The 23,436-nt window shown below is 35.6% G+C and overlaps 1 protein-coding gene across 4 annotated transcripts in view; it reads left to right on the forward strand.

Moving 5' to 3' along the window:
• The window catches only part of LOC134800174 (zinc finger CCCH domain-containing protein 13), a 129,414-nt gene that overhangs the window by 16,316 nt on the left and 89,662 nt on the right, over positions 1–23,436 (forward strand). For all 4 annotated transcript variants that reach the window (XM_063772653.1, XM_063772656.1, XM_063772654.1 and 1 more), the window contains exon 2: positions 5,337–5,375. The gene's annotated coding sequence lies outside the window, so the exon portion shown is untranslated. The remainder of the gene's footprint in view (positions 1–5,336; positions 5,376–23,436) is intronic.

Genomic DNA, 23,436 nt, shown 5'->3' on the forward strand with positions numbered 1-23,436 from the left:
CAGTAAAGTTGTGCTTAACTATTATTATTAATAGCTAGGTAGATTTAGGTAAGTGAAAAACATTGAACATGACGAAACATTGCATTCTTCCTATTTTGCATAAAATAGAGAAACATCGTCATAAATTACGACCTTGCACTCTTATTTACTGTATTTACGTACAACTATGAATAAAGATCATGTCTGTCTGACTTGATCTTACACATAAGTAATTAGATACATTATAATAATGAACAGCGTACGGTTAAGGACACCGAGATTCATGTTAAATTATGTAATTGCTCTCTTCGCACACGAGACATAAGTGGAATTCTTGCATTTCTGCAACTCTTGCCATACTTACGTAACTGCTGTTTTCCTGGTAGCTGGTCCAGGGAATTTCAAAATAGTCCCACGTTTACGTTAATCCAACATTCAGGTTCTAGACCATTTTTAGGTATACAAAGCATGTGTTGTATGAATGTGCATAAATTCAAACAATACTAAATACCTAGTAGCTTTATTTGATGACTTGTCTGCACTGCCTACTCTATGCCTTAAATTTACGGTTTATAATGACCATTTGACCCATGAGAACTACACTCATGGACAAATTTAGATGAACGCAAAAAAAGTTTAGTTACTAATTTTGAAATTACTTTAGGTGTCCAGTATCTAAACCCTTTTTTTGAGTTCCTCTAAATTTGTCCATGAGTATTTATTGATTTAATCGTTTACCTTAACGTGATTTACTGTAAAGTGTCATTCTATGGAACTTGCTAACTATGTAAACAAAAGTCACTAGTAAATTCATCATTCAGAGACAATTTCAATATGGCGGTTTGTTTACATAGTTAGCAAGTTCCATAGAATGACACTTTAGGTATACATTATTTAAACTAAATCTATATTAAGCGGTGACTAACAACCAAATAAATTAATGTTGCCAGTTGCCACACAACGTCCTAAATACATTCACAACAAACACAAATTAGCACACAATGACACTCAGTAAGCACAGCCTGCGCACATAACAGGTAGCTTGCATCACGGAATGTCATCTGTCGAGAATGTAGAATTCACCCAAAAGGGCGCAGCCAATCAAGCTCTTGACGTTATATAAACGTATTTACTTACCTGCTTACTTTTTTGCGCCGACTTTCTACTTATGAAACCTTAACTGGCCACATAAGATGACCAAATTGGTAATTAATTAAGTAAATTAATGTTTCCGTGTTCATTCAAGTTGGTAATTTATTTTGTAAGTGCAACTATTAATCGTGAATAACTTCTTGACTTAAAAGCCCTTACTTTAGGCTTTATTTCCAATACTGTAATAATCTTTGCTTCAGTTAAAATCTGTATAAAAAAAACACGAATTAAGTAAGCAGCTCGCCCACTCTCATATTATCACTGTCATAAAATCGTCGATCGTTACGCATTTAACATGTAAATTAGCAAGATGGCTTCACCTTTCTTTTATTTGCTACAAAAGGAGAGAAAGGTGTGATTGTGACATAGAGTAATAAATACATTGTTCCGTAGGGTACACTAAGAAAAAAAATACGGAGCTATCCTTATACGAGTTCAATAATTAATCGAGATCAAGTGCAAGTCGGACTCGCGTTCCAAGGGTTCCGTACATTACTCAATTTTTAACAATGTATTTTTTTATTGTGTTATATGTGGAACGTGAATGAAATGTCTTTAAAAAATCCGTAGGAGTCGGATCAAAATCTAAGTAATTAAGTCCGACTCACGCTTAACTGCACATTTCTAACAGGTTTTCCTGTCATCTATAGGTAAAGAACTATTTTGTGTATTTTTTCAAAATTTTGAGACCCAGCAGTAGTTTCGGAGATAAAGGGGGGAATGGTCGGACAGACATGTCCGTTTTTTTCCTTTTGAGGTACGGAACCCTAAAAATAATGCAAAACATAATAATTCTAATTTAACGACTTCATACGATAAAGTAAAAGCCTAACTTAAAATGCAGTCTCAATTTCTACATTAACGGAACCAAGAAGCGGCAAACTATCTAAGTGCGTATAATAAAACAAAAACAATAGAGCTCACAACATTAGTTTCATACTTGTTCCTAGTATAATGTGAGCTTAAGACCCGTAATAATAATGTGTGATATAAGATAGCATTTAAACTGGTTCTTCTAGGCAATGCTCACGATAAGAATTGGTAACATCATGGCTTGATGTCACCCGTCTCGGTCCAGATACCTAGGAAATAAGAAGATTCCAGATGTAGGTCTCAATGCCTGCAAACCATGTCAAGATTTCTCGCTCTTTAATGTTATAAGGAATCGTTTTTTAAGGTCAGAATCAGAACTGCTAATATGAATTGAATAATAAAATTAACAATCCATATTGGTATTATAGACGTATATAGCTAATAAAAATGTAGTTACATAGATACCTATAGATATCTATAGCTTATCAACTACCGGTTTTCATGGGAAGTGATAAACGAAAGGTAAATATTTGGTCATTTCGTTTCGATGCCTCGTACGATTTACGTTGGAATTTTTTTATGAGTAGGTACTTATAGGTATCGAGTGTGGAGCCATTGTTAGTGTTTCGTCATGATTACAGTAGATATAAATCTTTCAATTACAAGAAGTTAGAATGCAAAGAAATGGTTAATAATCTGCTGAAAATATGTTAAATTCAGATTATTATAGGACGTTAGCAAAACGAAAGTTGTTCAATCATATTTTTACTACGTGAATGTCATTATGTGTTAAAATCATCGCCTTGTTCTTAGCTTTCGAGAAGTTGTAAATTTTTGCGTGCGTAATGTCCTCAGGAACAGGTTGGCGAATAAGGTCGTTTTGACACAGGTTTTCTTATTAATACGACAACTATGTCGATATACACGCTCATCTGAAATATTGAAACTGTCAACAACAGAGACTTATTTTAAAATCTACTCAAATACTTGCAGTAAGAATTATAGTTAACAACAATTACACAATAGATAATTTGTTTGAAAATGTTTATTGTATGTATGATTAGGTGTACCGTACACCGTTGCGTGGCTATTTTTGGGACCCTGAAGCTGTTAGGAACTCATAATCATAAACTCAATAAGTATTATGTAAATAAGTACAAAATATTTCGATCAGTTTTCATGATAAACAAGGTTCAAAAACGTTTTACAAAAAATCGGCTTCATAAAGCGTAAAATAAAATATCCTATCTAAGGAGATATTTATTCATAATTCATAAGTATATAAGGTAGGTACAAAAACATGTCAAAACCAATGAATAAAAAAACATATTACAAGTAATCTAAATACAGAATTAATTTACGTATATGCATTATCAACTGATATGTTTGAAATCCACGCCACTCGAAATACAAAATACAAAATTTATTTATTAACCAAGTAGAACAAACAAACAAACATAAACATATATTTACTGTACAGTTATTGACAGTTCCATATGCCCCGTTGCGGTTCCCTAAAATTATAAATTTACTCATTAAAGTCAACTTACCAAATCACAAACTAGCGGTATTATAATATTGTTTAAAATGTGGCTCTAATTTGGGGTAATGATGAAAATAAAGCAGTGGTCACGGTTAGCGGGAAATGTCGTTATAGTAATGGGTTTAATATGAGGGCAGAGGTTATCGAGGGCAGAGCGATATAAAATTATGACCACGAGTTCCAATATTTATCTACGATGTGGATTCCATTCAAGAAAAGACAACGTTCTTAGAATTAGTCTATTAAATAGGTAGGTAAACATTTTCCAAACTTAGGTAGTATTTTTAAATTGTATTTATTAATTCAACTTCTGATGCTGGCAACCATAAATAAATATCTATGTGTATTATTTTAACTGTTTAGATAAAAAGCCTTAAATCATTTTAAAGCATGTTGCCCCATGTAAGTATATATGATCGCAGTAGGTATTAACAAAGTTTTCGTCAGACAATCTTGAAGTGAAGATTACCTGCATAGACAGGTACCACTGCTTTCTTTCTACATTGTTTTTTACTTGTTTCTTTCATGTCCGACTCAACCGTATTTTTTCATGCTTACACGTGATTCTGTAGGTATTGGCAATTTAATGTAGTGTTGTGATATGACTATATTACTGTTTGAAGATGGACGCAGAATTTGGCCAAAGACAAAGTAACTTTCATGTAAACTGCATTAAAAGCTTCTTTTAAAAATGACATTTTTGTTTAAAATTTATTACTCGACAAGTACTGTTCGCAAGAAAGCTGAATTAAACCTCCGCAGAGACTGGCAGCTCATATTTTTACCTATAAAAAAGTTAGCGTATCTTTTGTTTTTTTCCGTGTAAATTTTTATATAAGTACCTATTCATTTACCGTAAGAAAGATTTAACATCTTATTTTATAAATTGGAGTTTTTACTACTATAAAACCCGTTAGACCCGTGAATAAGTACCTATAACAAAACTTCCGTGAGACACAGACATATTAAATATATTAAAAACGGGTCACTCACGTATTTTAAGTCGAAAAACGCTCGACATGTTTCACTCCGTACCGAGGAGTATCATCAGGAGCTTGCGTTTACGGTGACGGACCGGCGCAGACTGCGGGCCGCAGCTCTCCGCGCCCGATGACTCGGCTCGGGTTTTTCGACTTAAAATACGTGAGTGACCCGTTTTTAATATATTTAATAAGTACCTATGTCCGTACTTGTTCGAAGCCTTCTCGAAGCATACTGCTTGTGGCAGTTGTGACGCCCCGAGCGATATTATATTACGAACGTGCACGTAAAAGGCTGAGCCGTTGGCTTTCACCGCCAATGGAGATGCGGCGAATGCCTAATGTGACAACTTACGAATTTCGACACAAGAAAAATGAAAGCATTTTTGGGTAAAACAAATACCTTGAACTCTCCAGTTTGATTACTGAATGGTTATAAATAAGACTCATTAAAAACAAGATTTCTCGAACGGCACACAAGGGTTATCAACCTAAGCATTGGTTTTTTATTTTACGGCAAGTATAGCTATCTTAGTTTTAGATTATACCAATTATTTCGTTTATTCGTTTGACATCTTAGGCTAGGTCATTTATACTATGAATATAAAAGTAAAATATAAAAACACAAAACAATAAAAAATACATATACACACATAAAAAACCTAAGCAAGTCAATTCTTTATTATTAGAAAATTAAAACCATTGGTTCATGAATAACCCATCAGTTAAAAGAGCTTTAGTGGTTGCAAAGAAAATATAGGCCAAGTTCTTTTATCACCTTTACCTACCTTATTTTTTTATTCGTACCTTTTTATTAACGTATGCATTATTTATAACTAATTCACTAACTAATTCTGTTTCATTTTCAGATTCCTGTGACGACTAACTTGATCCAGTGAGTACTAAATGTTATTTTAAATATTACATACATTATTCCATTATTACGAAATATTTCATTAGATTCATACATGTACACGAAATGACATTAAATACGAAAGTAAAAGTATAATTACACTGTCAATCTATCAGTTTGCTGTCACGATGACACAAACAAACAAGAATTTTGTAATGATAAAGTTCAGGCAGGGTTAAATGGTGGCAAGCGTAATAATATCAATACTTGCTTGTAATGGATTACGAGACAGTGAATCATCTAAAACGGTTTTATACCTAATATAGATTTGAAATATAACTTAAGAAAGTAGATAGGTAAGTACATCCACCTTAACGTAAATTATGTATTTCATTCCTCTAAGATCCCCACGTTACAGGCTGAGCCTGCAATAATGTTACGCTTCGAAGGCCGCAAAAATATGTGACTCGTTCTTATGACTCTACAAATAAGATCGTGTACGTCAGATTTTTTTGCAGCCTTCGTTGTGTAACATATTATTGCAGGTGACTGTACTGCCTGTCTTGAATTGCAAATTTAATTAAAAAAATTTTTTTTTTTTGAATTGTACAGTCATTAGACGTCTTTCTGAGAGCAAATAACGAACTTGGTAACTAACGAAATATTTACTCTACGAATAACTGTGCGACACTAAAATAGCCATTTTGGGATGTATACGTGTGACGTAAAAATCACAAAATTCAGGTTATTTTATTCTCATATTTGTTTAACAAACTCGGATCATTATCTTTAATCCCACAATAAAATCAAGTGCATGTCTTAAAATTTAGGACGAGAAGTAAAAGTCTTTCTTATAATCGTCGAGGTCAACGGTTGTTAATGAACTTGGCCCATTGCTCTACCGTACTCACGTCGTTTCGTATTAAAAGAGAAATCTTCGCACACATTAAAAAAGTTAAAAATCTGGTGAAATTTTATATAGTGTATTTTTTTTTACTTAAAGTTGGTAACTTTAAAATATTGGCATTAAAATAAAAGTTGAATTTAATAAAAAATACATGTAAACCGTTTGTTACAATGAGTTTTTTATCCCACTAAAAATAAAAACCGGACAAGTGCGAGTCGGACTCTCCCACCGAGGGGTCCGTACTTTTTAGTATTTGTTGTTATAGCGGCAACAGAAATACATCATCTGTGAAAATTTAAACTGTCTATAGCAAATTAAGTAGCTGCACTGGTGTCTCTTTTTAAGTGAGAAGACACTTGTGCTAAGAGAACACCGCTCTTCCACGCGGTTAGTTTACAATAAGTATACATTTAGTAATAGGGTCCCTTTTTTACCCTATGGTTACGGAACCCTATAAACCTTCAAATTGACACGTCAGATGGAATGACTATATGGTCATCAAACATTTATTGCGTCACCAAACTTACATAGCTGCGAAAACGTGTGAAATATAAACATTTGTCGACCGTAGAAAGTCACTTTCAGCCTATAACCCCCGGCCGACCCAACAAGACGTGAATACCTACATAAATCACAAACAACAAAACAAACAAACAAAATTTACTTTATTCATGTAGGCCTAGCAACAAGCTCTTATGAATCGTAATTAATCTTAATCTAATTATCAGAGCAATTTATTGATGTTAGTATTATGCCATAATAAAATTTGATTATTATACATATCAAATTTAACACTAAAAATTTCACAAAAGGATCGTCAAACATTAAAAAGATTGTATAAAAAAATACTAGTCTAGAATTTCTAGAATAAAATCTAAATACAAGAACATAGGTTCTTTTAGCTGCACACACAACGAAATATCGCGGCCTTAATGAGTTGACAACAGAATAAACGACTACTTTCCATTCGGACAATACCTATTTATTTTAAAGTTCCCGCGATGTGTTGACACCTGTCGAATTAAGCCATTATAGGTTATGTCACCGGATAACAAAACTTACCGGATTGTATAATATGAATTATATTTATTTTAAGCACTTTATAAAGTGCCGTCAATTCGTTTTAACTTTCCGTGACCATAAATTCTTGCTTAATCTTTGGATGAGAACGTTTACGTCTACATAAGTTTATTTGTTGCCTACATATAAATTACTCGTTTAAGTATTTATTTTGTTTGCCACATCATAAAGTGTTGGCCAAGCGCCTAATAGACGCAACGGGTGACCGGAAGGCTGGAGCTTACCTCGCCCAACGCATTGGCGTGGCGTTACCGTTCAGCGCGGTAACGCCACCAGCCTTCTGGGCACCCTACCGGACGGCACAGACCTTGGGCCAATTTTTTATTTGTAGGTTTTTATTTTTTTAGGTAGTTTTAGTCTCTTTAGTTCTTAGTTTATTTATTTTTGTTAGTCATAATTTGTTTTTAGGATTACTTGTAAAATAAACACTAAGCACTGTGTATCAAATTAATATTCCAGATAAAGAAACGAGTTTACTTTTTATAAACAGAAATCTGGAAATAGAACTTTGGCGTCAACTCTATATTTATTAACATTTCGTCATGAGTCTAGTCATTTTAATCTTTACTCAGCAACATGAAAATTTAAGCCACAAAACCATGGAAATCATGGCACGTTTATGATAATACCCATACCATGCTAAGCATTGTTTACTTTTTTTATCACTTTGATAAGAGATAACCTTCTGATAGTGATAACTAAGACCTGGGCAGAGATATTCAAGTAGACTTGTTTGGTTAATATTCGTGATCATCGCCAGCTTATATACGTCTCACTGCTGGGGACAGAACTCCTCAGAGAAGAGTTTTGGTCTGCTCTTCTTGCTAGCCAAATATGCAGATTGGGGACTTAACAAACACCTTTAAAACTTACGATTAAAAACTCAGATGATATCTAACAATAATAATAATTAATAATTATTGAATAGCGATATACGTCATAACACTATAATAAAATACTTTTGCTTATACTGCGAATTTTTTAATCTTGAACCCACATTTCATAATACCTATGTTTTAGATGTTTTGAACATGTTTACAACGTTTATCTCAGATTAATATTTAAACTAGAATTATTTGAAAATGAGTTGCAAGACCAGTAAAAAGGGCGTACGGACGTGCAGCTAAACAAAAGCTTGTAATTACGAGTAGAATGGGAATGAATTGTAAATTGTGCCACTATTGCATTCAGCCGGGCCACGTTACCATTGCAAAACGAGATTCACAGAACATCGCATCAGAGAGAAGTAAACTAGTAAAGAGTGTTAATATTAACCGTGTTGCACACTCTCTGGTTGGTAGTAATAAATTACTAATACCCAAGGTAACATTTCCGTTTTATCTAATTATCCGTTTTATCCTTTTTAATCTGCATAAGAACGCCTCGTGCTTATCTCGTCTCGTAACTTTGTGCGTATCTCGTAGCTACTGGCATCTCGTGGGTTGCTGTCATCTCGCTGTCTTTTTATGTTTTTACTGTATGTTTGTGCCTATGTCACGCAGGCCAGTCATTATATGAGTTAGGTACCCAGTTATAAATAAAAATGAGATGACAATAGTTACGCCCTACGCACAAAGCTTAAAACTCAAACATAATAAATATTTCCGCCTACAAAAATGATAATGCGCTCGGCGTTGCATGAAGTTTAACACTCTTTATTAATTGACTTATCTCTGCTATCATGTAAAGAGATGTAAATCCTCGCTTAGCGCGTGTGTATTCCACTCCAATGGATTCACTTTTACTATTAGTATTAGCATTCGTGGTATGTGGTGAAAACAATTGATTTGTATGTATAATGCCGGCCACTTTCCTCTTGACCTTAGGTTAAATCCTGTTTGTTTAGGTATAATGTGCCTTTCCTTTTGGTGCCCGACGTCATCTTTTCTCTTGTTTGAAAGTGTTTTTGTTTTTGTATGTTTAAGATACGTAATGATGTATTGTTTTGAATTGTGACATCAAACCCTTTAAATATTAGAAAGCTGAATCGATATTGCAGATCGTAGTATAAAAAATTTAGAATTTTAGGGCACGTTTGCATTATAACACCTCTGTCGAATTCCAGATTATAATGCGCAACGTTTTTAGCTATCGACTGCAGCAGTTAACATAGTGTAAACCATTTCTTTATTTTTTTAATTTCTTTCAGTCTAGTTAACTCGTCTGATTCCTTATCGAAAGAGTTCAAATGCTTTCTCTTAACTTGTCATGTCTCTCCATAATATACTTGTCTCGTTTATAGCGGTCACTGAGCTAAAAAATAATTAGATGTCACAAATATCCAGTCACTTGTCATCTCTATATCTAGGTTACAAAGCCGGTGTCTATCTCTGCAATTATCTTTACTGTAAAGTACCATTCTTGACGCCGTCGGCTGACCTTTCTCATTCCTTATTACAACTATGTAAGGTCTACCAATGGATAAAATCGAAGAGTGTTGCGTTAGTACACCGAAACCTAGTCTTCCTATTGCTAGCAAAACATCGGCAAATTGAATACTCGGGAAAATCAGTATAAAGAGCTATCTGATTACATGTGATTGTTATGGCTCTCGAGGTCACGAATACTGGTGTGCTTAACAGCTATATTCTCCCATGCTCACTCAAGCTACGAGAACACATAGTGTCAGACCTTATCATGCAATGAAATGATTTTATAGACTTGTTTGCTTGAGTTTTACTTTCTTTGCCATAGATAGTGATGATTTGGTTTTATTATAATGATCTCTTTATTATGATTTAAAATTCCACCAATATCGCGCTAGGTATACGTTTTTAGGCCTGAGAAATAATATCGTTTTATTTTATTTATTTCTTTATTTAATTTAAATTGAGATTTGTTTTAAATTGTATTGTATTTAACAACGAACACAAGCGTTCATATTATACATATTTTTAATTTTGTTTTATTTACTACATCTTATACTTATAGCATTTAGTAACTGGAGACGTCATCGCTGTCATTTTCTTTACGAAATAGTCTGCCGATTTTGCGAGGGAGGGGACGTGAAATGTATTGCTATTTCTACATGATTTGTACGTAACGTACAAATAGCCATGTCAGTCCATACAAAAGTTTGCACAATTGTGCAAGTTTTTCGGGAGAGGGGTAAGCTCTTAAAGGCGACTCCAGTTATTAAATGCTCTAAGACTTATAGTGATAACTAAAACAAGTCTGAAGTAAAAGTTAGTAAGCTTTAACAAGTTTTCTAGGTTTTGTAATAGAACCTGTAGCCATTTTATAAAATTTATATCGACTTAAGTGCTCTTATCAGGAATCTGCGGCGATTTAGCAAACCGTAAAGAAAATAGCTTACAACTATGTGCAGTAGGTATTATAGATAAGGTTTATATTCACTTCCAGGGTCTGATATCACTTAGATAGGACTTGTGAGTACCTAACCTAAGTGCTGTGCAAACAGGGCTTTACCAACTTTAGCCGACGCTCTCTCTTAAATTACTTAGTAAAGGTGGTATACTTTTAGAAAAAGCTATTGCATATTGGCTATAAGTAGCAGGTTGTAATGAAAATGTCCTCAAAATTAGGCTAAGTATATGCATACAAAATATCTGAGCCGTGTTCGAAACAGTCAACATTTTAACAGTAAAACCTGATACGCTTTTTTCCACTTACCGAATGGCCGTCTAAACTAGTTCTTTTAAAAACAGTACAACCGCGCACGGAACTGTTTCACGCACGGAAATGTTATCGATTTTATTAGTGGCCGGTGGCCGCACACTTTGCCGCTCGTCAAACTTTTTTGCCATTTAAATATGAACGTTGAAAACACTGCTTAAAGCTGATATTTGCAAATAAAGTCTCGATCTGACGGACGTCAATACTCATAACCTATGGTCCCGATTTGATATCCCACTTCGCGTTTATTGTCAGTTGACGTGTGAAGTTTTTAGTTTTTTGTTGCATTTCCTGAAATTAATTGACCATGAAATGGCAACATTTTAATGTTACATACACTTTGCATTCGTGATTTACTTTGGTGCGTTAATTGCTGATTGTTTTATGTTACGCTAACGTTTTATTTTCCGTCGTAAAGATGAATGTTTGATTTTTCGTTGTAGCTGCGCATTCCAACGTTAATAATAAGCTGATGTGAAATTGATTCGTTTAGCTTCGGTTGCTTTAATAATGAGAGCTAAAAATTAAAATACGTATGTATTAATGCTGGTCTAGCAAACATGGGACTGCTTACTTTGTGGTTGATTGATTACCTAATCAGTTATGTGAACTATTTCGTTTTAATTATATCTTATTATTTCATAGCTATTAATAAACCGCTAGATTGTTCAAAATAAGCGTATATAGTTCGGTTTCTTAGTACCATTACTTACTACATTTAGCCTACTGACTGTCTCTCAAAAGTGTCATTTGTGTAATTAGGTCAAATTTCATTTAAAGGAGGAGCCCCATTTAAATCTTTATTTTATTCTGTTTTTAGTATTTGTTGTTATAGCGGCAACAGAAATACATCCTCTGTGAAAATTTCAACTGTCTAGCTATCACGGTTCGTGAGATACAGCCTGGTGACAGACGGACGGACGGACGGACGGACGGACAGCGAAGTCTTAGTAATAGGGTCCCGTTTTACCCTTTGGGTACGGAACCCTAAAAAAAATACTAATAAGTATTTACTTTTGTGTGGGACAGTACCTTTAACCTCGGACAGGTAGGTGTGCCCGGAACGCTAATGGTGGGATTCGATTCCTGATCGCGTGCCTTTCTGTTTTTTTTATCCTTTTTTGCTCTTTGTTGTTGCTTTAATCTTCAAGTTTTTACTGAGGGTGTCGGAATTCTTGCTCGGAGATTAGGTATGATGTTAGGAATGTTAACGTTTTTTTGGGGTAAATTGAATTATTATCCGACCGGTTCTTGGTGTATTAACACTTTCGGCTTGACGTTGATATAATGTATGGCTAGGCAGCCAAAGGAAGGCTTCTTTAGGGTGTGTTTATTTATTTAAACTGAATTGACAAAAAAAAGAAAATTGTACAAATAGTAGACGTCAAATGCATGTTTCCATTAGTCAACCATTGGTGGAAACAAAAGCATAAATGTGAGTTGATGCAGGATAAATACCTAAAGGAGGACTTTTGCGGCGTTATTCACAAACGTCAGGTTAAATCTAACAAACCGTCAATAATCGTTTGTATTTTATTGACATTTGTGTTTGTTAGAAAGAGACAAAAGGTTTTATAAATAAAGGCGTCATATGATATAGGAGGCCCCTGTGTGACTGGCTGACCATATTATCTTTAGAATACAGTGTAATAGCCTCGTAAGACCCAGGACAATTTTTGCGATTTTGAATTTGGAACTTTCTTTCATTTCTATATAAGTTCAAAACTCGAATTTTATTTGTACTTGTACAGGTACACGGGGACTTACGACGATAAAACCGATGAAAATGAACTGAACCATGGCTTATTGCCCGTTTATAGGTACAATCCAATATTTTACTTAAAGACAATCGAGACAAAAAATATCAAATCAAAAAGGAATCAATTCATCGTCCGATTTGTCAAGCACTTGGCCGACTTACGGTATCGAGTCGCCAATTACTATGAATCGATTCTTCCGGAAAATCGATGCAAGCGGTTGTGTAATGTAGTGCAATGCCATAAATACCCATTGTGTACCGAATGCCGAGTCGAGTACTCGAGGAGACCGGTCAGATTGTGACTTTTCTTTTTGTAGTTGTAGCAACTAGCCCTTTACTAAGTGTAGATACTTACTTAGACAATTTAATTCACTGAAAAACTCCAAGCACATATACAAGGATAAAGGATGACTCATGTTAGACCGGGCAGTGTCTGGGCCGGAGCTTCCAGCGCTTACTTTTCTATGACATGACGTGATCACGTGATGCTTTCCATAGAAAACGATGCGCCAAAAGCTCCGGCCCGGACTCGGCCCGGTCTAACGTGAGTCATCCTTAAACGAGATTCTATGATCCGAATGTCATTATATTTTTCGTTAAACATGATACATTTCCACATCATCACTAGAAGTGCATATTTTGAAATTGTCCCTACCTAGCCTCAATTGATCCTGCACAATTACTCGGCAAAAAATAAAACAATGAACTCTCTTATACATTAAAGAGTAATTCAAATGGCTCGTGTTTTCATTGGTAAAATCAACTGGTTCACTCGAACTCGACTGGCCAGCTCTCAGCGGTTGAAACAACTCTCCTGACCGCCAATGGCACCGTAAAACCACGAAAATTAAACAATTGTTAACGTCTTTATCACAGTGAGCTAGAGTATATATTTGCTTGTTTAATGTCTTGTAATCATAGTGTTTCTTCGAAGGGATCCGATGATTGCTGAACGGTGCTCGGGTGCCTTCGGTATTTTAATTTAAACTCGTTGTTCATAAACGTATCGGGTGAGGTTCTTCGTTTTACGATTCATTTTAGGAATAGTCTTTGTTATGCAGATAGTGTTGATTGGTTTCTACACTAATTAAAATTGGAATTTGAATCAAATTAGGTCCCAGGGTTAATGTGAAGTTTCAAACATGGCCACCATTCCTGTGTATTGATAATGCGTGCTTCTCTTTTACAGATTCAACCTTATCTTAGTGTTGTCTTATAAGTGCTCTTCTTTTTTATTCCAAAGCCTTTACACGTTTGCAACAGTCACTTTCTGTCGCTTGAGAAATTCATGGCATGGTCATTCCACAGTCAAAGTGTTCTTCTTTTTCCTCGCGTTGTCCCGGCATTTTGCCACGGCTCATGGGAGTCAAAGTCAAGCCACAGTCAAAGCGTCGGCGGGGAAAATCTGAAATCGCGCGTGTGTCTGTACTGTCTGTGCTTATTGTTCCTAACAATCTGATTGTATACATTTCAGTAGGTAGTTAGGTACCTAATAAAGGAAATTGAGCATTAGAAATAAAATACATAAACACCTTCTACATTTATTATTCTGATACTGTACGTACCTACGTCGGCTTGAATAAAACATTCACGACGTCATGTAGGATACGATATCGGCCAAGTCCATTACCAGCAAGGTTAGGAGCGGAATATCATATAATTAACGCTATTGACACGGCCCAAGGTGGATTAAATGGGTTTATCGCGAGATAAGATAGTCGCAAGATTCAGTTAATTTAGTACCTACTGCGTCATAATGATTTACCTTCAGTTTGAGTTACTTGCTTTTTTGTTTTGTATAAAATTAGTTTCCAAATTTATTTTCTCTTATTCGCACTGGTAGCTCATTTTATCTCTCAAGAACTTTCCAGGTTCGTACGTACTTGTCTGTGTCGGGATTGTGGTGTCTTGCACTGAAAAAAGATTACCCTACCATGTTGGAAAAACACGTTCCGTCAAAATCGCGTAATAAGTACTATACTGACCTAATTTTCCTAGAGAATTTATATCTAATTAACATTTTATTACACGTTTTTTAGAGGTACCTACTTAGAGGTAGGTACTACAAAAGCCCCTGCGATTCCTGCGAAAAGGAATAAAACAGCGCTGGAAACCCAACGTACTTAGCCGTACGTGAGGCATCCTTTATTTTTACAAAACTAAACAAATTACCTTCATCAATGAAACATGGTGCGCGAATTTAAATCTCTCCCTTGGTGCATATAATTCGCACACCGGCCTTACGGGCTTTCGCCAGTCAGGGGTCAAGTCGTAGAAAATGGCCACGCCGGCCATTTCACCGCTTAACTCGTTAACTTGTTACTAACCTGCATTGAAGGGATAATGGTAGGGAGCGGTTTCAATTTACTTCACTATGATAATGATATAGCAGCAAGGATCGTTTTGAACTGAAGTTGGTAACTGAAAGTAGCAGCGGCAGGGCCACTGTCAAACTTGATTCTTTAAAATAATGGAACACTTTAGGACAATTTTACTTTAGTAATATTAAATTATGACCTGGTAAAGGTCGCGGGAGTTCGCTGGATGCGGATGACGCAAGACCGGTCATTGTGGCCCTCTTTGGGGGAGGCCCATGTCCAGCAGTGGATGTCCTCTGGCTGATATGATGACGATGATGAATAAAGAAATACATTTTGATCTATATCCTAAAATCCTAAAATTTTATTGTTACAACCGACTTGTTGGCTGCTGTAACACATTGTTCGTAAATCCCAATTTTAAGTGCAAGTTAGTGACAAAATATTTCAACATTTTACATTTCTTTCAGTGTGTCTTCCTACATCTGAACTTGAGGAAATCTTCTTATTTTATTGTACTTTTATAGGCTTTGATTTATTATCATTGCCTGTTTTCCAACGGTAAGAACTAAACGGCCACACGTACATGGCGCATCCGCTCTCAGGGATGTATGAAAGCTGAGGTGCATACTAAGTTAATAGTTAGTATTAAAACATCCTATTACCTTTTCTGAGTCGCTTAATGTGAAGAGAATAAAGTTGTACATATATAAATAGGTGAATGAGTTACATACACATCATTCACGGTAGTGAATCAATTAATTGTATGTATTTTAAAAGATGTTTAATTAGGTCTCTCCCGGGTGGGACCTAACCACCAACTCTCGATATTAAAAATTTATTGTATTTGCGCCGTGTTTTTTAACATAATAGTAGATTGCCTTGTAACGTAGGTCTGTACGAGTAACACAAACTAAAACTAAAATAATTAAATCACGCTAAAATCAAATCAAATCAAATCAAATCAATCACACAAAATCACAAGCGCAAAGAAAACTGCAAAGCGAGAAACATCGGCCCAACTCATTCACACCGCACATGCAAATGTAATCCAGTTAGTCTCCAGCTAACTATTACATACTAACTTTCGCTCACACATCCAACATATGTTGACCTCACAGCGGTTCCGTAGCCTTTAATGACTGGATGTGTGGCTGGTGTCTACTTTATCTGGTTTTTATTGACGTGTAAGTTGAGTAATTTTGTTTCTCCGGTTACATTTGTTTGCTGTATTGTGTCGGAATTTATAGGTACTCGGCAGACATTGTCCGGCATAATGATAGTATTTTTTTATCTTTGCCGTATAGGTCTTATGGCTATAATGTACCATAACTTATACCTTTCTGAATTTAATTGAAGAAACAGCAACACATACAATTTCGGGCTTAAAACACCGTTTGGTAAGAACCTTCGAATTAAAGTAGTAGGTATATGACATAACACTGAAAAGTGACACTTAACTCTTCAAATAAACATTAAGAAACTCGCATTTTATTAATAATGCACTTAGGTATGATTGCTCATGTTTACTCACTTCATTAATTTATACTGTTAAACACTAATTAATGAAGGACCACTTATCTTTGAGAACTGACATTTGGCTGTAGGTACCTTTACTTCAACATTCTTTACGCAACCTTGATTTTACTGGAGGGCTTATTACATGTTTGTAATCTGATGTTGTATCAACAAATAAAATCAAATGTTTATAATTAATTAAACTGAGCATGCTGTTTATTTAAGCGTTATTTATTGTTTTGATAATGTATGGAATGCTCGGGTACAATTTGGGTATCGTTAAGATGTTTTCTTTGCTTCAATATAATGAAAGTATATCATTATTATCGAGTGTGTTCATTGGAAGCCTCTAAACGTTATTAGTTATGAACATCATAAGCTTCGTCGAAGTGCATTTGGTTCTAATAACCCCAAGTTCCAAATTAGTTTCATAAAGCTCTTATCCACTACTCCAGCGTAATTTGCAAGCTTAGACCCTCTGTGGTTGAATAGGTTCCCTTAAAGATACTATAGTTTATATTCTGCAACAAATAACCAATATAAAGAGATATTGTCGGTGTATAGTCGTCGAGAGTATAAAAGCAGCCTTTAAGCTCCTTTTACCAAGTTGCCTAAGGTCACGATAGTCATGATAAATCACTGTCCAATTCTTGCGATAGTAGGCAGGTAAATATTTCTATTTTTACAACTACGAGTAGCTATGATGTCACCAAACAAAAACTGACAATTACTGTAATATTTTTCGTAAAGTCGTTGGCATTATGATTATGTCCATACCGTTAAATCATAATGCTCATATTTTTTCTAAGTTCTCTGTGGTAAACATTGACCATACAGGTACTTTTTGGTTACCGTTACTTACGGACATACAAACATTGACGATCTATACATTTGTGTTTCTATGTATTTTTTGTTACCGTTAAACTAGTTATTTAGTTAGGGCGGCACAAACATTAACCACAGTCATTTAAACTCCGTCCACATTAAAGATTCATTGAATGTATAAGATGTGTAAAGTCATAAACATCGTGCCCCGAGTTTGACAGTTCAAGAAAGATGGTGCCATTTGTTTTGTGGTACCTAACTGAATTGTCATACGTCCATATACTTTTGACAAGGGGCTATTCATAAATTACGTCATTTCAAATTAGGGGGGGGGGGGTCTGAACATCGGATGACGGTAGCATGAAGTAGGAGGAAATGGGGTCATTTGGTGCATGATTTTTGGATGATTATAGGGGGGGGGGGGTCAAAAATCGCCAAAAATCGATGACGTAATTTATGGACAGCCCCCAATCAACGTTACCGTATAAATAATAATGTACAAGTCAAGGAATTTTATTTAGCACGAACTACAATATGTTTTGTGATTTCGTACCTAGTATGAATATTATATGTGACGTTATCTATGAAAAGGGACCTTATTGTCGATGGCGCTTACGCCATTATTAACGATGCTCCGATATTACAATGTCGCGCCACGCTGTGCGGCGTAAGCGCCATCGACAATAAGGTCCCTTTTCATAGATAATGCCCCATATGATGAAATCCATGTTATTGTCACTGCGAAATACTAAAGAAATCGAATTATTTGACCGTACGGGGCAGTAAAAGCGCCATCATAATTAGCTGTCAAATGCAAAGCACGAATTTGTCTTAGACTTAACTCTTGTACAATGAATGAATACACAAGTATTGTTGGTCCGCCCTCCAGCCAAGGTGAGTTGGTTGACTGACCGGTCGCATTCCTTCTCCGCGTTTTCGTGGTCGTGTTTCTTGATGGACTGATATTGTAATTTGGTTGCACTTGGTACCAATTTACAATCCGTAGCCACTTTGAAGTTTTTGGAATATACATAGAAAGATTTGTACTCGTAATTCGTAAATATATAGAATTTGTTTAATTTAAAGATTATTAAAAATATCAATGGTCTCTTTCAAGACAGATATGGAAGTGCTTAATATCGTACCAACCCCTACCCTAGGTTCCTTTTACCCAAACGTCCCAAATATTTGAAATATTGTAGATTGGATTTCGGTTACTGGTATGCTCAATCACGCAAAACCAAAAAAATATTTACCATTAAAAAAAGGAGGAGGTTCTCAAAGGTAGTTGAATTTATTAAGCTGTCGGAATTGTAGAAAGAGCTCTTAAGTAACATTCGGACACCTAAATTTGTAACTATATAATCGTCCATAACCAGACTTTAATTTTACCTACTGTATGCCTACCTAAGTATGAAGCAGACATGTTTTTATCAGACGAATCTATTCACCAGTTATGAAGATTAACGGTCGGCTAGCCATCATAAAAACATGTGAATGGCAATTAGGCTTGCTTGTGCTTAACCAGTCCTGAGGGCCTACCGCGAAACACGTTCGACGTGTTGCTTCTCTGTCGCACTTGTAAATTCGTACGTAAGTGTGACAAGGAGGTAACATGTCGAACGTGGTTTGGTAGGCCCTCTATCGCTAATGATAGTAATACGCGACTAGGGCTTAATCTGGGGTGTTAATGTGGGTGGTGGGTGGGACTAGAATTTATTTCATTACCCGTATTGAGTGTAATGAATACGTTGTATCTGCCTTAAATTAAATGCTGCAAAAAAGCGATTTATCGATTCTATTTCTATTTCTATAAATGATAAAGCGAATGACATAATATAGTTACTTATTTTCTTATTTCCTTTTTTCCTTTAGAATTATAATCAAGTTTTATGTTATTTTTATATATATAATTTAATTATGAATGACAACATTTTAAGATAGTTTCGATGTGCTGTACTTACATTGAAAATATTTGCATTAGTTACATACATAGCCAAGTACCTACATACAGCTCCGTTTTATTATAATTGATATATTATTTTTGAAATGCGTATTAGTAAATTCCAGTTTATACCTACTTGTAGAGTAGGTAGTACGTTACATTACTATAGTATAGTATATTAATAAATAAATCATTATGGGACAATCTTACCCAGTAAAGATCAATAAGGCTTGTGTTATGTAATGATTTACGAGTAACACATAAATACTTAAATTTTTAGAATGCAGACACAAATAAATGCCCTTACCCGGATTCGAACCCTCCAGCTTCGTAATAGGCAAGGTCACTATCGACTAGGCTAGGTGTATCGAACAGCTAAATTAAAAATTCGTAAACAAACATCCAATCACCCTGCAGCAATCGAGACGAATCGATTGACAGCTCATTTGCTAATACAGTGGAACCTCGCTAACTCGAACCTCGATAAGACGAAATCCTCGTTAACACGAAATAAAATGCTATTTCCTTCCCTTCAAAGCCCAAAACCTCCATAATTCGATATATTTAACTTCATTAAGGCGAAGTAACCAACGATTCCCTTCACTGCTATCCAGTACAAATTTAACCTCCATAACTCGAAAACTGAAATTTTACCTCTATAACTCGAAAAAATAGACGTATTCTTATATCACCTCTATATCTCGAAATAATTTATCAACAAACCTCTGTAACTCGAAGGAAATAATAAGACCGTACTTTATGCATGTATATAATTACCTCTCTAATACGAATTATCATTCATTTTACCTCTGTAACTCAAAACCTCTGTAACCAAAAACAGGTTAAGACGAAAACTCGTTAACACGAACTCTTTGGAGTTTCCCTTCAGATTCGTGCTAGGGCATTTTCATTTAACTTGTACTTTAAAGCGCGACTTAAGTCGTGTTTCAGTACCGTCTAACCGTTACATTCCTGACAAAATGTATGGGATTTGACATTGACCGTCAGTTTTGTAACGATTGCTAACCGGCCGTTAAAGGTGTTCAATTAAGTGAAAATGCCCGCTATCGAGGTTCCACTGTATAAACGACAGAACAAAAGCGTTTGCGAAACATCGATGTTTGCGTTTCGAGAATCATTTTATCAACAATTTTGTTTTGTCACTTGTTTCTTTGTTTTGGCATTGCTTTAGAAGAGATTTTTATGATTGACTCCGTTTTACCACAGTGATAAAAAATATGTCCCATTTGAAATGAGTACCAATCCAATCGTAGACATTGGTAAATTGGGTTGATTATATTCGCTTTGTAGTTCATTTTACTAATGTATAAATTGTTTTATTTTACGTAATAATATTGGTAATTAATGTAACAATTAAGTTTTAATTTATTTAGTTTATACATAATTTTAATAATAGTTTGTATAAGTTTTGTTACTAAATAAGTATAAAATAAGTTGCCTACTGAAGCCCGTCCCGGGCTGCCCCCGACGCAAAGGTGCCCATCACGCTCGCTGCGTTGCCGCGTTGGATTGCGATGGACAACCTTTGCATCAGGAAAAACCCGGAGCGGGGGTCAAGGCCCCTTTCAAGCAGGCGACGACCCAGCTCCCGGAGGAAGGACTTACCCTCAGCGCACCTGCGGCCTGAGGTCATTTAACAATTATATGTAGTTACATTTAACTACCTATACCTAAGCATTGTATAGATTACTTTGCTATCGCATCGCACCGCACGCTAGATGAAAATATGTAAACTGTAGCGGCGGATATTATAATATTTATGGGATGCTGTTTCAAGTACCATAATTTTATGTATAGGTGTGGCAAAGTGCCCATTGGGAAATACTATTTACATACTTTCCATTTACCCAAGTTCATACATAAATACATTTTATGTTTAGATGTTAAGGAGTGTTGAGATACCTAATGTGTAATGTTTTATCGTCTAGACGCTAAGTGCATGCAGTATTTATGCGCGCCGCCGCTAAATTGTCTAAACATTATTACATGTCTCAGAATTATAAAACGTCCCAAGGTGAATACGATACAAATGTTATATAATAACAAAGCCGCCAAACCTTTTGGTAAAATAAAACTTATTTGGGTAGTTATAAAGGAAAGGTTATTATAAAAAAAAAACATATAAAAATAAAGGGATGTTTAGGTCAACTCACGAGTTGATTTTCTTCTATTTTTCTGAAAACGTCATCGGTTCCGCACTAAGTTCAACTGAAGTCAGCATAAACCTGATCGAAAATGAATCCCGAAAATACATAACCCATTCGAAAGTATTCTAACCAGAGCTCCTTTAGCAAGAAAAATAACTACTTATGTATAATAATAATGAGCAGTGTGGAGAAGATAGGTACGAGTAGAGCAACATCTCTTGTTCAATCAGTAATACATTATTATGTAAATTGTAACTCTGAAAGCCGACTTGTCGAACACTCACTAGATCTACGATACCCATTTCCCTACAAATTCCTTCCTGGTGTTATTACAACCACTTGCCGAGCTACACGGACAAATAGCACTCTCTGCGTTGATATAAAACACTAATCGAAACTTAAATATGAATGGAAATATAAGTCACGTGGCTTTTCGTAGCATCTGTCATGACGACATTTTTAGGGTTCCGTACCCAAAGGGTAAAAACGGGAAGACTCTACTGTCTGTCTGTCTGTCACCAGGCTGTATCTCATGAACCGTGATAGCTAAACAGTTGAAATTTTCACAGATGATGTATTTCTGTTGCCGCTATAACAACAAATACTAAACAGTACGGAACCCTCGGTGGGCGAGTCCGACTCGCAGTTGTCCGGTTTTTTACTTTTCGTTTGGCGCTTCGATCTAAGATTGTCATTTTGGCTAGGCTCCCAGTTACGCACTGGGCTGTGCGAGTATCTCGCGCGTGAGATACGAGTAGGTAGACTATCCAATGAGACTAAATAATTTAATCACTCTTCATAAACCAATTCAGTGAAATTGCGTTTTCGCTGAACATTCAAGTTACTCGCTAAGCGTTAAGAAAAACATTTCTGGTCTATCGGCGTCACATTCGCCGACTATTTATGCGCTCGCTGGAATACCTAAGTAAATAATAAGAACTGGTAATCACTGACTGGTAAAAACTCACTTAAACTTGCGATCTTCACCATTAATACCATCGATCACCAAAATAGTTGCTATCTGGTAATGAAACAAACAAATTGTGCTTAAAATAGACGTTAATACCTGTCTCCAAGTTCCTCTACCATTGCAAAACTACGATCACCTACCACGCCGATGCCGGACACAAAGTGCACAAAACCGGAAACATGCAAGTCGTCTTTTCCATGTCGGTCTCTCACTGCTGAGGATCATGACTCCGCTGACAATTTTTTTCTATTTACAGCTTCACTTCTCCCTATTCGTTGCTTAGTTTAAAGCGTTGCTCAGGGTAATATAATTGGGGTCAATAATACCGATATCTGGCCACACCATTGCGTTGAAATTTGTCCTCTAGGCCTTGTATCGTCCACCTTTCCTGTCACCATAACTCGCTCCAAGTGGCAAAGATCTCACTAGACAGCGGGATTGATTTTAGCCACATTGGGCTTGGGCATTGGTATTTGTTATCTTTGGGTTTAATACATCACGCTAACTGACGCACGGAGGATTAACGCCTTTAAATAGTTTAAATGTAGATTTACAGTCTTATTACATGCTTGTCTTTGTCCCCGGCAAGGGCTATGCATTCAAACTGTTAGAACAGGTTACTAATTCCAGCGCTGAATGCTAACGGTCGCAGTATCTGATTGGTTCGCCATTATAACGGTGCCTTTAAATAATATCTTCCACACGTGCGTGCCATTTATCATAATCGACCTCAATTATGTGGATTAACAAATAATTATATAATTAGTCATGATTAATATCTCTTTTAGTAGAAGAACTTGTTGTAACATTAATCAATTCTAAAGGGCTATTTATAAAAAGATTTCCTATGATTTAATTGTTTTATTTTTCGTTTTTCATTGTTCACACACTTTTTGGTTTGTTTTGTAATGTAAGAAGAGTACTTGAGGCCTATTTGCAGAATAAACTTTTAATTTTAGAATTAATTAATGTTATATATACGTTTTCTAA

The sequence above is a fragment of the Cydia splendana genome, chromosome 19 (assembly GCF_910591565.1).
Source record: "Cydia splendana chromosome 19, ilCydSple1.2, whole genome shotgun sequence".
NCBI classification, from domain to species: domain Eukaryota; kingdom Metazoa; phylum Arthropoda; class Insecta; order Lepidoptera; family Tortricidae; genus Cydia; species Cydia splendana.